Source organism: Puma concolor, chromosome B1 (genome assembly GCF_028749965.1).
Source record: "Puma concolor isolate L17-30 chromosome B1, mPumCon1.1.hap2, whole genome shotgun sequence".
In the NCBI taxonomy this organism is placed as follows: domain Eukaryota; kingdom Metazoa; phylum Chordata; class Mammalia; order Carnivora; family Felidae; genus Puma; species Puma concolor.
The window spans coordinates 1,956,985-1,974,677 of record NC_141670.1 but is presented as its reverse complement, the minus strand read 5'-3'; the positions used below and the strand labels follow the sequence as shown (position 1 = coordinate 1,974,677).

The 17,693-nt window shown below is 47.8% G+C and overlaps 1 long non-coding RNA gene across 1 annotated transcript; it reads left to right on the top strand.

Annotated features, from left to right (window-relative positions):
• The first annotated feature begins 313 nt into the window (after positions 1 to 313).
• LOC147581426 (uncharacterized) lies at positions 314 to 1,768 on the top strand. The gene is made up of 3 exons (XR_015249662.1): positions 314 to 373; positions 469 to 564; positions 1,483 to 1,768. It is a non-coding gene; the product is annotated as an uncharacterized LOC147581426 (long non-coding RNA).
• The last annotated feature ends 15,925 nt before the right edge of the window (positions 1,769 to 17,693 follow it).

Sequence of the window (17,693 nt, the reverse complement as noted above, 5' to 3'; positions counted from 1 at the left end):
AGCTCGGAGCCTGGAGCCTGCTTCGAGTTCTGTGTCTCTCCCTCTCTCTGCCCCTCCCCGACTTGCACTCTGTCTCTGTCTCTCAAAAATAAATAAAAGTTAAAACCATTTTTTTTTTAAAAGATGCCCTACTGCCTTAAAGCTTTTAAAGTCCTGGAGCAGGAGTTAAAGCCACTGCATTTTATGAATAAAGCCAAAACTGGCCTTCTCATTTGCTGTCATGAACTTTTGACATCTTACAACATAAGCAATTGTGATGCGTTTGCCAATGATGGAGAAAAGAACCCCCCCCCCCTTTTTTTAACCTCCTGCAAAGCTCTCTGGCTAATCCCTAGAATTCTACCAGGAAGGAAGGTTCCTGTTGCTGCTGATGGTCTCCGACCTCTCCTCCCTTTAACTTTGAATGATTCTCTCTCTGTCTGTCTCTCTCTCTCTCTCTCTCTCTCTCTCTCTCTCGGCAAACTGAAGGAGCACAGCAGGGGATAGCCAGGGGACAACCACCCGGCAGAGCCGCCCAGGTGCACTTGAAACAGGGCACCGAGCCCGTCCGCAGGGGTGCTGCTGGTGAGTGTCCTGCATTCATTGTGAGGCCAGGCTGTGAAGACAAATTGACCATCGTGACCTTCTGCCTTCTGCCAGGAAGGCGGCACCAGCCTCCGAGCTCCGGGTCTTATATCTGACCTCAACGCAGAGGTCCGTGCTCCACAGGGTCTCTCCACTTCTGCAACATAGCTAACATTTGTACGGGCCGTGTAGACAAGAAACGTTTTTGTATTTACTTTTCAGAGACAGAGAGAGAGCACGCGTGGGGAGGGGCAGAGAGAGGCAGGGAGCCACAGAATCCGAAGCAGGCTGCAGCTCCGAGCTGTCGGCACAGAGCCCGACACGGGGCTTGAACCCATGGACCGTGAGATCATGACCCGAGCCGAAGTTGGACCCTTAACTGACCGAGCCCCCCCTCTTGGCGCCCCCATTTCAGTACTTTGTCCCATCCCATAGCCTCATGGTTGAGAACACAGGCTTATGGTTCAGAATGATCCAGAATGATTGGTGCTCAAACAGCGTGCAGGCGGGAGGCTACTGGAGGATTTGACCCCTCTCCTTTCCTCAGTGTGTTTCACAAGCTCAGCCGAGGGAGTGGCTGGGGGAGAAGGCGGGACAGACAGACAGACAGACCGAGGGAGGAAGAGGAGAGAGAGGGAGGGACAGGGAGAAAGACAGGAAGACGGGGTCAGAGGGAAAGAGCCAGCAGGGGTGGGGGAGACGGAAGCAGAGGGGCCCGAGGCCACGGAGGTCCTGTTCCAGCAAAACCCAGCGTGGCGTTGCACACATCTCTCTCTGGCAGTGGCTCTGCAGGGAAGGAAACTTGAACATACCCCTCAGAATACGAGGCTTTGACATAAAAGTTATTTTGAGCTCAAGGTACTTGAAAAAGCAGCAGGTTCAAGAAAGCCGCCGTGACCCTCTCCTTTTTCTCCCCAGAGGCAGAGAGAAAACCCCACCTGGAAGACGTCTTCCCTATTCGAGAAGGAAGAGACCCAGTGAAGACAAGGACACGGTGCGGACGCTGTTCTGGGCAAAAGGAACCGTAAGGTGAGCGCACAGAGGACAGAAAGAGCTCAAGCGTGCACTAAGAGCCCAGCTGGGTTTGCCACAAGCTGGCTTATGGCAAAGGGAGCCGTGTCACCTTCCAGAAAGCCTGGGGAGCTTAGCAAGCTGCAGGCAGACAGACATCAGGCAGGAGCTGAAATGAAGTCCCCAGGGCTGATTCTCTTCTCCTTCCAGTAGGTTCTCTATTACCAGCATGCCCGCCTTCAGGGTCGCCAAGAAATAAGCCTAGCGGGTCTCCAATTCCCAGAGTTCCAGGCCGATGGAAGCCGCTGGAAACCCTCCCTCCCTTCCTTCCCTCAAGGGCCACTCCCAGGGGACAGGCAGCAGACCACCTCCAGCTGAACCCATTACTGTGTTCGCCGTCTTGGGTCTGGATCATAAGCTGGATCCCCAAAGCCGTGGATGGAGCCCCGTCCAGGCCAGAGAGAGCCAGCCCGTGGGAGGGGTGGGTTCCCCGTGTCATAATGGGGGGCGGTTGCTGGAGAAAGAAGTCTAGACGCTCCCAGAAATGAGAGGAGGTCGTTGTAAGTGAAGCCACCTGAGCAAATGGTCCAGTGAGCCTGGAGAGATCCGTCGGAGACCCGGGAGGACCACGATTACGGCCAAGGTGCCCTATCCCGGGTTTTTCTTACTTCCTCCATCACAGTCACCAGAGTCAAGACCGGGGACTAAAACGCACCAGTTGACATTCGTGCTGTCACCTCACTGGTTGCCAGGTAGCCGTTTCCCGTTGTAGGTTATAGATCCATATCCCCCTTTTCTTGACCTAAATTGAACAACCAAATCTGCCAGATCTTGTGGGAAACACGCGTGTGACCCTGGTTGCGGTCAGGTGCTGTGCTTCAGGTCGACAGGTGTGAGAATACCCACGGTGTGAGCACCCGACTAACGTGAGAAAACCCACAGTTAACAGTTGGGAGGTTGGGGTGGGGGTCTTCCTCCTCAGGCCCCCAAATTATTCTTGTCACCCACAGGCTGGCTCTTAATTAATTCAAACCTTTTAGAACCGCCAAGCAGGCTTTTTACTCTATAATGAATAGTGCTAATACATGTCTCCGATCCTAAATAAATCACCCGCGTGTACAATCTTAACTGAAGGGATTTAAAGGACCTGGATCTCCTAGACATTTTTGTTTTGTTTTACGAACCTTTTGCAGCCTACCTTTATTTCGTGTACCCTAAGAAAATATTTGAGCCGTCCCCAGTAGGTACCAACGAGTTCCCTTTCTAGGGAAGGAAATCACAAAGCAGGGTCACTGTCTCTTACGTTAATATACAACAGAAATACTGTAGGATTGTATGTGTGTATGTGTATAATCACACGCATAAATACTTTATATTGCATTTAAAGTACACATGCCACATGTTTTCTTTCTTTCTTTTTTTTCTTTCAAGAGACTGAGAGTTACTTGATCAAAATGGAGTACATTCTTGAGAAACAAGGTTTAAATGGGTCTCGAAGTATATGGGTTTCAATAAATCCATGGAAAGATAAACATCCATGGAGGATATAAAGAATTAAACAATTTCTCCCAGTTGCTTTGGAAATATATCTAGATTCACATTTTGTTTAAGAAATGAGGTTATGTCACCAGATACAGGTTAGGATTTCTTCTTTTGAACAGAGAGGAAGGTGAGTATTCTAGCCACTGTGACAGACCCACGGAGTACAGTTTTGAGTGACAAAGTCTGTTATGAGCTCCTTCGGGATAAATTATTAACAGAGTGGCTTATATCTTAAGCAATTCTGTTAATATATCCTCCATTGTAATATCATATATATCTTATACACATATATGTATATGTATAAGTTACATATATAAGTTATATGTGAGATATACATGATATCTTACACCTTAAGCAAACTCTATTAAAAACGAAGTGTCTAATATGTATATTCCAAATCCATACTGTCTGTCTAGGAGTGAATATTCTCTGCTGGAGATTTAACCAATCAGTAGCCTTGGGTCGGTATTTATAAAGCTCTCCTCTACCAGAGGCGCCATCTACATAACGAAAAGGAACACAGGACTCACTCGCCCACCTTTGGTAACAGCTGGGGTTTTGCACACGCATGAGGTGGCCGTCACGTGCAGTGGCACGGCCAGATCCAAGTCTCCTGGCTCCGTGTCTAAAACGCGCTGCGGATCAGGGCTGTGATTTTCAGTGAAATCTGGACACTCTGACGGGCGTTGTGTTTGGGCGGCTCTCTTGAAGGGATTCCGCTACGTGCAGAACTATGACACCTTTGTTTCGGTCCCTTCAGAACCATGCTGTTGCTTGAGGAGACCTGTGCATTCCCTTGGCTGCCCTCTTTTGAACACTGGAGTCCAAATTCTTCGTGTTTGCAAATAAGCAGCATTCTTGGGTGCTGCCCTGATGGCACAAGGCCAGGCCTCGCCTGCTCCGCCCCAGGTGGAGGGCTCGCTGGGCTCACCGTCCAGTCACGCTGGTGCCTCTAAGCCCGTGTGTCTGCAGTTCTTTCAAAAATAAACTCTGCCTACAGACGGAATCTGACAGCCGTGCCGTGAGGGCTTTGGGAAGTAGGCGTGATTTGTGAAATCCCACCTGACAACCTCGAACATCAAAGGAGGGATGGCTGGCCAAGTGTGTGGGGTTTTCGTGAACCAGCTCCGGGTTCAGAGGCAGAGCGACCTGGGGTGACTTTTCCAACACCCCTGAGCCCGGGCGCTGAAAGCATCTACCCCATGAGGTTGTGTGATGAATAAACGAGGCAAGGCACATGCGACGTCAGCAGAATGTCAGGCGACTCGTAGTGGTGAAAAAGCGATTGCGCCGATGTAGTTGTACTTTGTTGTCCACTTCTGGCTACCGGCAAAGGCCATAGCGGTCCCCGCTCACGTTCAGGATCATCTGAATACGCTTCGCGGTGGAAACAAACAGTTAATACTTGCCCACGTCCAACAGATTTCCTACCGCATTGGAACTGGGGGAGGGGGGACCCACTAAGGTCCGAAATTCAAACAGCTTTTTCCCTAGTGTACAATTTGGTTTCTATCTATATTAGAAGGGGTTTTCTTAGCCACTATTTGGGGAAACTTCAGGGGAAAACATAACGCGGCACGAACAACTACAAAGGGCGGCTGATGCCCTTGGCATTGAACGGCTGCCTTTGTGGCAGGCTGCCAAGGAACGGCGGCTGCCTTTGTGGAAACTGGCGGGGTGTCTCCGAGTAGCACACACGTTCCTACTGCTTGTCTATGTCCTGGAAGCGAGGAGACGGTGTCATCTGCTGTGGATGCCCATCCACGACCCCGCAGCCATCCCACACACAAGGACGGCTCACGGCCAAGGCCCTCCCGGTGCACCTTCGCCGCAGTGATGCTGAGCACGGGGGTCCTTGACAGGCTCTTGGACCCTTTGCATCGGAGTTATAGGGTCCATTACCTTGTGATTTTAATTAGTGCAAAAAAGAACCGATTTTGTTAACAAGAAAGAAATCAATTTCACCGCAACACTGGTCGGGCATATTTGAAAAACCAGCACAACGAGGTAACTGTGAAGACACATTACCCTACCCGGCACCAGCCGCATGAGGGGCTTAATAAACGCTATCTGATGCTGGTATTGTGTGATGAGAGGAAAAGTTGATAAGGCAGAGAAAACAATGTGAGGCAGTGTCGTCGTCTGATTTTCTGATGGATATCCGTTGCCTTTCTGCTGTCCTAGAAATGTAGCATTGAGCTGAGGCACTTAGGGTACCAGTGATCGTAACAGATCTCGGAGACTGAGCCTGATACGTGGCGTTCAGTTCTGGAGAGATCACAAATCTGGATCCCATTACTGAACTCACGCATACAATCCCATGGAACTCCTCGGAACCCCGACAAAGGATGCCAGAGACAGCCACCGAAGAGAGATCTGTGCCCAACTCCAGAGGCACGTGTTCTACGTACCACACACGGAGCAGCTGGAACAGCCCTTTAATCGGGATGTACCCTGTGCGATCATTTGTCTTTGGGCTGGACATCAGCAACGCGTAAAGCACTATCATGCCTCCTGTGGATTTTGTGGCCAAAGCCACGCATATATTTATGAAGTACTTTTCCTACTAAGGTCGGCCTGTGTGAGAGTGTGTGTGCGTGTGTGTGGTTTTTGTTCACTGAAACCCACCCCGTGTGTGCGAGAGTCATCAACAACGTGCACAGCCTCTCTACTTTGTGCGTCCAGAAATGAGCCTCCACAGTGGGGCTGTCACACAGAAGACCATCAGGGAGGCGGTGCTTTGTCAGTAGAGGTCACCTGGTGCGTGCGTGACCTACAGGTGATGCTACAGGTGCGTGTACACGGCCGGCTGATGTGCTGGTTGGTGGCGTAAGAGAGGAAAGGATGATCAGATATTTCAAACTAACTCTAACACACTCTGACCACAATTAATACGTACGCTGGCCTTTGTTTACGATGAGTCACAGAAATGATCAGGGCAAGTCCTCGTCACCTCACCACTCCAGAAATGCCAATGGACTTCATAAGATTTTGGCCTTGAACACTGGCTTACCGACTGAATTGCTGTCTTTTCTCAATGCTGAGAAACACGCCACATCCTCTCTGAGGGTTGTTTGCACACAGACGGTGGGGTAGACACAGTAAGCCAACTCGGGAGCCAATGGCGTGCCTACGGCCTCCACCCGTCGCCACATGACTCGCTCCTGGTGCCTGATGAGCCCTATCATTACACAAGGGGGCTTCGTGCACTCTCACCTTGTGCAAGATACCGGGGATGACGCTGTATGAGGACAGACATGAAGGGGAGTCTCAGAGACATCACCCACGCAGCCAGGAAGATGCTCTGCAAGGACCCCAAAGGGGCAGACTCCGGGCATCATTAATGAGCTCATCTGTATTCTTCCAAAATGTATCTTCATTCCTAGTGTGCACGTGAAAAACACACTGAATTAAACTAAAGTTGCAAACCCAGAGTTCAATGCCAAGAGGCTACGAGTAGCAGGTGTTGGCTGAGCTTCTGAGAAAGAAGCTCCCTCTAAAGACGGGCAAGTGCGAACATTTCCGCACTTCCTGCCCAGGCGAGGCTCGCAGCTGCAGGGAAGGATCCAATCAAGGCTGCCCTCCGCCCCGCAGGGTCCTCTCAGCTCTGTGGGCCCCGGGCCTGACTGTCAGCAGTCCCGCTGACGCACGGCTCTGAGTTCAAGGACACCTTACTCCTCTTTGGTCACATTTTACAAAAACAGGAGCACATTCTAAATACTCGGTTCTTTAGCAAAGTGCGTGAAAGCCAGAAGAACGCAAAGGATGAAGACAGGGGAGACGAGCGGATCGACCTGAGAGGGGCTGACACCTGTGTCCTGTCAGGGGCCACAGTGGCCTCCGTACCGCGTGGGACAAAGGGCCCGGGCTAAGAGCTCTTGACTTTTATCGCAATCCCCAGAGGACAGGCTGAACCACGTCATTAGCGCAAGATACTCGCACTTTTACTATTTCGTTTGGGAAATGACCCAGAGGGAGTCTGGCTCCGCAGTGTCTCCATCAAATTTCTCCACAAACTTGTCTTCATAGGTAACAACGTCAGGCACCCAGGGGCTCAGTCAGTTAAACGTCTGACTCCTGCTCAGGTCATGATCTCACAGTCGGCAAGTTCCAGCCCCACGTCGGGCTCTGTGCTGACAGCTCGGAGCCTGGAGCCTGCTTTGGATTCTGTGTCTCCCTCTCTCTCTGCCCCTCCCCTGCTCATGCTCTATCTCTCTCTCTCTCTCTCTGTCTCTCTCTCAAAAATAAATAAACATTAAATTTTTTTTTTAAAAAAAGAAAAAAGAAAAGCTCTGGACAAATGTGTCTCTTAGAAGCCCTAGTGAAAGTCCTGGACCTCAAAGCTGGTGGGAGAGCCCATGAGCAAGACGAGGTCAGGACAGAAGGGGGTCGTGTCCTGGGGACTTTCCTCAGCTCACTCCTTAGGGGACACAAAGGAAGTTTCACAATTGGAGCAAACTCTTCCCCAAGGAGATGAGGGAGGGGGACAGGGAGGGGGACGGAGGGGGAGCATTTTTCCCCACAGAAATGCTTGTTTGGTCAAAAATACATGTAGAACAAACATTTGATGAGTACGTCTGAGGCCTCGCGTGAACCACTTTTCTGCATCCAATGACACTGAATCCGAAGGACAATTCGGTGTGACTGTTTTATAGGGACCCCTAAGAGGTCAAGTCTAAAGTCACAGAGCCACTTAGTAACATCCCCATGGTTTCCTTCCTGGCATTTTACCTCGAACATTAGGAAATATTAATTATTTGCCAATAGTAATATTGAAAGCAGAAAAGTGATGGACTTCCAGGGAAGACAACAGAATAGAAGGCCCTAAGCTGACCACATCCTACAGACACAACTAGACAACACGCACATCAGTGTAAATAACCCAGAAAATGGGGCACCTGGGGGCTCAGTCGTTGAGCGTCTGACTTTGGCTCAGGTCATGATCTCTCAGTTCACGGGTTTGAGCCCCGCGTTGGGCTCTGTGCTGACAGCTCAGAGCCTGGAGCCTGCTTCCGACTGTGTCTCCCTCTCTCTCTCTCTGCCCCTCCCCTGCTCATGCGCTCTCTCTCAGAAATAAATAAAACATTAAACAATTTTTAAAAATTGAATCACCCAGGAAAATGACCTAAGTTAAGGACGGCAGAATGGACTGTCCACAGCTGAATGTCGAGGAGAGGCTCCATCAGGTGGGTGGGAAGGGCAGAGACAGTCAGGAGCCAAACGAACCCAGGGACAGCGTGCCGGAGGGAGGGACACGGCGGGTCCAGAGAGGGAAGGCAGCGGCCCTTACCCCAGGCCCCCCAGGCACAGGGAGCCCGCACGGCACAGACGATCACCCGTAACATCTGGCTTTCAAAACCGTAGGGGCCGAATTTCGTGAGTTCTCGCAGTCAGTGGGGCTTAACCCCTGGGATTTACAAACCAGGAGGCTCAGCCCTGGGGAAGCCAGGAGGAGCCCACCAGTCCCGCGGAGACATACAGAACCGAAGCTGTGGTTTGCAATACGCCCGGGGTGTCAGGAAGGAGATTTGTTCATTAATCTTAGAATGCGTGCTGGAAAGCCAGGTGTCTTCAGGAGACTTCTCCAGGAGCAAAGGAGCCGCCCTGCACCATTTTCCTCGCCCGCCTCCCAGCACCCATCACCCACACCCAGCAGTGTGGACTGGCCAGCAGTGTGCTCCCACGTCACCTTCTCCTCAGATGTGCCCCCTCCAGGCAGGCTCTGGCTCCGGGTCTCCGCCCGCAGCACAACCACATAAATGCTGACGCCACGACCCCACCCCCCTGCGATGCACAGACCCGCCTCCTCCAGTACGCCCTTGGCCAGAGCCGTCCCCGTCCGAGTCGGGGCCACAAGCCCGGCACGGTACGAGCATCCCTGACGGGCCAGCACCACTGCGAAGTGACTCGGAAAGTCAAGGGAGAGGGGACATCGCCACACACACACCTGTCCAGCCAGGGCCCCGGCAGGGGGCTGGGGGGGGGCAGTTTGGGGGGCACACCTCTGGTCTGACTGCAGGGCCCGCCCACCAGTGAAAGCTTCACGGGGAGAGTGTGCTGCCATCTGGTGCTTCTGCATCTCTGCAAAAGCCTCATCTGATCAACTCAAGCCCCAGGCAGCCCCAGACTGTCCCACTGCCTCCGCAGGGACCAAGCCCCATCCACAAGAGGCAAAGAGAGCCACCGCAGATGGCAGGACTCAAGGCAAACGAGGCTTAGCCACGAGAATAGAGCACCAGCTACACACTCCTGGAAACGCCGCGTTCCGGTGAACAGGGGCCACCGCACTGCAGAGCGCTTCAGGACCTCTTCTTCATAAGGTCGTGGCTTTCAAGGGCAGGGGCCGTACCTGACTTTCCTAACACAGAGAAACAGACACAGAGGGTGGGACAAAATGAGAGAGCAACATGTCCCAAATGAAAGAACAGGGCAAAATCACAGCCAAAGAGTTAAATGAAATGGAGACAGGTAATGCACCAGATACAGAATTTAATGTAATGATCATAAAGATACTCGCGGGACTTCAGAAGAGAGTGGAGGAGCTCAGTAAGACCCGCAATGAAGAGACAGAAAACAAAAAAACAGAAAATCAGAAATGAAGAACTCAATGGCTGATGTTAAAAATACACGAGAGGGAATGAACAGTAGACTAGAGGAAGCAGAAGAATAGATCAGAGATCTGGAGGACACAGTAAGGGACAGCAAGCAAACTGATCAGGAGAGAGAAAAGGGAATAATAAAAAATGAAGAGAATTCACTACCATCAACCATAATAGCATTTGCATCACACAGATGTGAGAAGGAGAAGAGAAGGAGAAGATGTGAGAAGGAGAAGAGGCTGAAAATGTTCTTGAAGAAATAATAGCTGAAAACTTTCTGAATCGAGAGAGGGAAACAGAAATCCAGATCGAGGAGGCACGGAGAGCCTCCAAAACATCAACTCAAAGATGTCCACCCCAGGACACACAGTAATTAAAATGGTAAAGAGTGGTTATAAAAAGAACTTTAAAAGCAGCAAGAGAAAAGAAAGCAGTTGCGTACAAGAAAAGAAAACAGATGCCCATGAAGCTATCAGCATATTTTGCAACAGAGATTTTGCAGGCCCAAAGGGAGTGGCATGATATATTCACCGTGTTGAAAGGGAAAAAGTCTTCAGCCAAGGATACTCCATCCAGCAAGGTTATCATGCAGAATGGAAGGAGAGAGAAAGTGTCCCAGAAAAACAGAAGTTGAAGGAATTCAGGTGCACTACACCGGCCCTACCAGAAATGTTAACGGGGACATTTGGAGTGGAAAGGAAAGAACGTAAGTGGGAGCAAGAAAACTAGGAAGCAGAAGAGCAGTGGAATTAAGTGTATCTATAAAAATTAGTCAAGGGATTCACAAATGAATGACACCATGTACCTAAAATGTGGGAGCAGAGGCATAAAGAATGTGTTCAAAAATTGAGTGACAATCAACTTACTATAGACTGCTATACGCAGAAAATATTATATATAAACCTAATGGTAACCACAAATGAAAAACCAGGAATAGACGTGCAGAAAATAAAGAGAAAGGAATCAAGTACACCACTAAAGAAAGCCAGCAAAGCATGAGAGAAAAGATCAAGAAAGGAAGAGAAAAGAGCTACAATAACCATCATAAAACAAGTTACAAAATGGCAGTAAGTACATACCTATCAAACATTACTTTCAATGTAAATGGTCTAAACAGTCCAATCAAAAGACATTAAGGTGACAACATGGATAAAAAAGCAAGACCCAGCTACATGCTGCCTACAAGACTCACTGCAGACCCAAAGACACCTGCAATTTGAAAGTGAAGGGACGAGAAAGCATTTATCACACAAATGGAAGTTAAAAGATAGCCAGGTAGCAACACTTACATCAGACAAAATGGACTTTAAAACAAAGATGACCATAAAAAGAACAATCCAGCAAGAATATGTAACAACTGTAAATATTTAGGCATCCAACACGGAAGTACTTAAATACATAAAGCAGCTAATAACAAACATTAAGGGTTGTTGATAATAAGGGGGTAATAGTAGGGAAATTTAACACCCCCACTTACATCCATGGATCATCTAAGCAGAAAATCAACAAGGAAACAATGGCTTTGAATGACACACTGGACCAGAAGGATTTGAGAGATGTAATCCGAACATCTCATCCTAAAGCAGCAGAATACACGTTATTTTCAAGTGCTCATGGAACATTATCAAGAATATCTCACACGTTTGGCCACAAAACAAGACTCAACAAACCCAAAAAGATTGAATCATACCATGCATCTTTTCTGACCACAGCACTATGAGACTAGAAATCAAACACAGGAAAAAAAATCTGGAAACAGCACAAATACATGGAGGTTAAATGACATCTAACTAAACAATGAACAGGTCCACCAAGAAATCAGAGAAAATCAAAAGATAAATGGAGACAAATGACAATGAAAACACAATGGTCTAAAGTTGTTGGACAACCTGGAAGAAATGGATAAATGCCTAGAAACATATAATGTCCCAAAACAGAATCAAGAAGACATGGTTAATTTGAACAGACTAATCACCCGCAATGACATTGAATCAGCAATCAAAAAACTCCCAACAAACAAAAGTTCACACCACATGGCTTCTCAGATGAATTCTATAGGCCAATACCTCTGATAAACAGAGATGAAAAATCCCTCAACCAAATATTGGCAAACCGAATCCAACAATACATTAAAAAAATACATTCACTATGATCAAATGAGTTTTATTCCTGGAAATGCAATGGTGGTTCAGCATTTATGAATTACATCACCTCAGAATAAGAAAAAGATAAAAACCACATGATCATTTCAATAGATGCAGGAAAAGCATTTGACAAAGTAAAACATCCATTCATGATAGAAACTCTCAGCAGAGTAAGTTTAGAGAGAACATAATAAAGGCCATATCTGAAAAACCCGCAGCTAACATCAGCCTCAATGGTGAAAAACCAAGAGCTTATCCCTGAAGATCAGAAACAAAACAAGAATGTTCACTCTCACCACTTTTTTCAGCATGATACCGGAAGTCCTAAACACAGCACACTGGTAACATTAAGAGAAAAAAACGCATCCAAATTGTCAAGGAAGAAGTAAAACTTTCACTTTGAAGACTATATGAAACTGTATATGGAAAACCCAAAAGACTCCATCAAAAAACTTCTAGAACGGACACATGAATTCAGTTAAGTCGCAGCATACAAAATGAACATACAGAAATCCGATGCAAGTCTATATACCAATAATGAAGTAGCAAAAAGAGAAATAAAGAACAATCCCATTGACCATCATGCCATAAAGTATAAAATATCTAGAAATAAACTTGAGCAAGGATAAAAACCTGTACTCTGAAAACTAGAAAACACTGATGAGAGAAGCCAAAGAAGACACAAAGAAATGTTAAAATACTCCATGCTCCGGGATTGGAAGAACAAATATCGTTCGTTAAAATATCTGTATTATCCAAAGAAATCTACGCATTTCATGCAATTCCTATCAAAATACCGACAACATTTTCCACCAAGCTAGAACAAATAACCCTAAAATTTGTGTGGAACCACGAAAGACCCCAAAGAGCCACAGCAAACTTGAGAAAAAAGAAGCTAGAAGCATCACAATCCCAGATTTCAGGATACGCTCCAAAGCTGTAGTAATAAAAACAGTATCATACTGCCACAGAAAGAAACACATGCATCGGGGGCGCCTGGGTGGCTCAGTCAGTTAAGTGTTCGACTTCCACTCAGGTCATGATCTCACGCTCCATGAGTTCAAGCCCCGCATCGGGCTCTGTGCTGACAGCTCAGAGCCTGGAGCCTGCTTCGGATTCTGTGTCTCCCCCTCTCTCTGCCCCTCCCCTGCTCTGTCTCTCTCTGTCTCAAAAATAAAAATAAAAACATTAAAAAAAATTTTTAAATAAATAAATAAATAAATAAATAAAACACATGCATCAATGGTACAGAATGCAGAGCCCAGAAATAAACCCCAAATGATACGGTCGGTTAATCTGCAGCGAGGAGGCAAAAGTACGCAATAGGAAAAAGATGATCTCTTCAACAAATCATGTTAGGAAAACCGAACGACAACATGCAAAAGAATGAAACCGGGCCCCTTTCTTCCATCGTATACAAAAATAAATCCCAAATGGACTAAGGGCCAAAATGTGAGGTCTGAAACCATAAAACCACTAGAAGGAAACACAGGTAATTATTTCTGTGACATCAGCCATAGTACCATTTGTCTAGCTATGTTCCCTGAGGCGAGGGAAACAAGACCAAAAATCAACAGTGACACTGCGTCTAAATAAAAAGTTTCCGCACGGCAAAGGAAACAATCAGCTAAACTTAACGAAAAGACAACCGACTGAATGGGAGAATGACATCTGAGAAAGGGCTAGTATCTAAAAAATATACAGAACTTATACAAGTCAACACCAATACATACATACATACATAAGCCAATAAAAAATGGGCAGAAGACATAAATAGACATTTTTCCAAAGAAGACATCCAGATGGCCAACAGACACTGGAAAGGAGTTCAGTGCAACGCATTATCAGGGAAATGCAAATCAAAGCCACAGTGAGCTATGACCTCAGACCTGTCAGAATGGCTGAAATCAAAAACACAAGAAACAAGCGTTGGTGAGGAGGTGGGGAGAGGGGAGCCCTCGTGCACCGTTGGTGGGAATGCAAACTGGTGGACATTGTGGGATCAGTATGGAGGCTCCTCGAGAAGTTAAAAACAGGGGCGCCTGGGTGGCGCAGTCGGTTAAGCGTCCGACTTCAGCCAGGTCACGATCTCGCGGTCCGTGAGTTCGAGCCCCGCGTCGGGCTCTGGGCTGATGGCTCAGAGCCTGGAGCCTGTTTCCGATTCTGTGTCTCCCTCTCTCTCTGCCCCTCCCCCGTTCATGCTCTGTCTCTCTCTGTCCCAAAAATAAAAAACGTTGAAAAAAAAATAAAAAATTAAAAAAAAAAAAAAAGAAGTTAAAAACAGAATTACCGTGTCATCTGGTAATTCCATCACTACGTACTTACACGAAGAATACAAAACCAGTAATTCAAATGAAGTTAGGTGCACCCCTATGTTCACTGCGACATTAGTTACAAGAGCCAAGATACGGAAGGAACCCAAGTGTCCGCTGACCAATGAACGGATAAAGAAGATGTGGTGTGTACGTCCAGTGGAATACTATCCAGCCACGCAAAAGAACGAGAAATTGCCATTTGCGACAGCATGGATGGAGCTACCGCGTATTATGCTACTCGAAATAAGTCAGAAAAAGACAAATAGCACACAATTTCATTCATATGTGGAATTTAAGAAACAAAACAAATGAACAAAGAAAAAGGACAGACAGACCAAAGGATAGGCTGTTAACTGTAAAGAACAGACGAATGGTGGCCAGAGGGGAGGCGGTGGGGGGGTGGGTGAAGCAGGCGATGGGGATTAAGAGCGCAACTATCTTTTTTGTTTTAATTTGTTTAACGTTTATTTATTTTTGAGAGAGAGACCGAGATAGAGACAGAGAGACAGAGTGTGAGCAGGAGAGGGGCAGAGAGAGAGGGAGACAGAAGCTGAGGCAGGCTCCAGGCTCTGAGCTGTCAGCACAGAGCCTGACGCGGGGCTCGGACCCACGAACCTCTAGATCATGACCTGACCTGAAGTGGGACACTTAACCAACTGAGCCACCCAGGCGCCCACGAGCACACTTACCTTGATGAGTGCTACATAGTGTCCGGAAGTGTTGAATCACAACACTGTCGACCTGAACCTAACATAACAGGACACATTAATTACACTGGAGCTAAAATCTTTAAAGAAAGAAAGCAGAAAATTATTTTTAAGGCCATCGGTAAGTATTATGTTGCAGTTGATGAAGGGATTCATGAGTCAGACTACCCAGGTGTGAATGTCGGGAGCTCACTGGCTGTGCAATCTTTGACATGTTACGCGACTTCTCTGTGCCCCAGACGCCTCAGCTGCGCCACGGGGAGAGTACTGAACGCGTGCCACACGTGATCATCCCGTGACCGCTTGTAGCAGCATCTGGCACGTACTTCAAGTCTGTGTGTGTGTTTCGACGGTGGTGACGCTTGCTCTGTTTTCTCATTACTCCCAGATAACGGAAGAATGAGATGTGGGAAGGTGGCTTCCTGTAAGTGACGGCTGATAGACTTTATCTCTTACACACTTAAAATCGCTCTGTAGAAAATCACGCACAGAAAAAGACAACAGAGAACCTGTGAAAACAGATGTAATATTCACAGTAAGACAGGGTTATTTTCTGTGAAATGAAAAAGAAATTTGGGGCACTGGGCTGGCTCGGTCGGTGGAGCGTGTGACTCTGGATCTCGGGGCTGTGAGTTCGAGCCCCACACTGGGTGTAGAGGTTATTGAAGTTTTTTTTAATCTAAAAAAGAAAGAAATTTACAAAGGAAAGAGAACCAGCACCCTCCTGGAAAACTGGGTGAGGGGTGGGCATGGGCCGTTCTAACCTACAAGACGGCACGGTGAACAAGCACCAGCCTCAGTCCCACACCCAGGCAAGCGTTACGAGATGAGATGCATCTCGTCAGCGCTCATAGCCACTAAGGCTTTGAGGGATCACTCTGGGGTTTGGTGGCAGGACCCCGATCTCTCTCCCTCTCACACACCAGGTGGGCGAACCCTGCGGCCCGGTGACGCTGATGGCAGCGTGGAAGCACCACCCCGCCACCCCCTTCTCCCACGGCATCTCCAGCCCTAACCGAGCGCCCCCAACAAACGCTCATGGTCCCGGCCGATTGCAGGAGGGACCATGTTCATCAGAGCGTTATTTCGAGCGGCAGAATGCTATTTAAAAAACTTTAAGGGACGCCTGGGTGGCGCAGTCGGTTAAGCGTCCGACTTCAGCCAGGTCACGATCTCGCGGTCCGTGAGTTCGAGCCCCGCGTCGGGCTCTGGGCTGATGGCTCAGAGCCTGGAGCCTGTTTCCGATTCTGTGTCTCCCTCTCTCTCTGCCCCTCCCCCGTTCATGCTCTGTCTCTCTCTGTCCCAAAAATAAATAAACGTTGAAAAAAAAATTAAAAAAAAAAAAAAAAAAAAACTTTAAGTAAGCCACACTGTAAAAAAGGCACACCCGTAAGAAATGCCGTCTGCCTTCACATGGACTACTAATCTAAGAGGCTGAAGCGACAGAGGATATTCAGCAGCACGAAATAGAGACCATGTGGTTCAAGGCTGCCTGCCCAGGACACAGTCCTGCAGAGCAGATCAGTCTCTGACTGGGGAGCCTTTGTCCGGATGCCGGAGCTCAGCCTGGGAGCTTCCTGCTTGTCCTGGTCCCCTGTGAGCACGTGAGCACTGTCACCAACGTCTTCGCCTCCTGCTCTACAGTCACATCCCTGTGGATGTTCCCCATCGCTGCTGTGACATAGAGTCCATTTCTCCTGTTCTCCACGCCGAGGAGTCGGATCCACTAAAGGAACGGGTTTTACGGTCGCCAACCAGCAAGGCCGTGGTTCCGGCCCGCCGGGAGCCGTCGGGTCTGTCTGGGTGCACCTGCTCCAGGTCCCAGGCGGGGCCTGGAGCCACAGCCCCACCTGCAGGACCGCGGGATCCCGGGACACTGCCCTCGGCAAGTCTGGGGGCAATTCCTGTGCTAATGTACCCATTTCCTTTTACCTAGTTAAAATTATTAGTATGCCAACACTTTGCTTTCTTTTGGGGGGTCTTTAGCTGGCAACATGCTTTATATTTCAAATGAAGTCTTATTGCTTGAACGGAACTTGTTTTTAATATTCAAGTTCGGAAAATATTTTCCCCGAGGAAGAGGTAAAGAGTGGGTCCCGTTATCCGATCAGCCATTCCGCATATACACGAACACACACACACGTGCACAAAACAAAGGTTCTGCACCAAGAGGTTGACAGAGGTAAAACCTGGGTTTTGAGACTAAGTACAATTGTAGTGTGTGACTGTCATTCTTTTTTTTTTTTTTAATGTTTATTTATTTTTGAGAGAGAAACAGAGATGGAGCGTGAGTGGGGCAGGGGCAGAGGGAGAGGGAGACACAGAATCCGAAGCAGGCTCCAGGCTCCGAGCTGTCAGCACGGAGCCCGATGAGGGGCTCGAACCCACAAACCGTGAGATCATGCCCTGAGCCGAAGTCGGACGCTCAACCGACTGAGCCACCCAGGCACCCCGTCATTCTTTGTATTTTCTAAATATCTATAAGAAATATGAAAATGGTGTTTTCATACAAAGTTCACTGCAGAGAAAAATTTTAAAAATCACCAACAAGGAAAAAATATTAAACAACAATCATCGTTTATAAACATCCTCGAGATACTAATCTTTTTCAGATTCCAATATGACTGTGCCATGTATATTTTACCTACTTCCTTAGTTTGGCGTTGTGTTAAACATATATGCACTTTAATGCATAAGGATTTACAACATTCTTTTTTTTTAATTTTTTTAATGTTTCGTTATTTTGGAAGGAGAGAGAGAGAGAGACAAAGAATGAGTGGGGCAGGGACAGAGAGAGAGGGAGACAGAGAA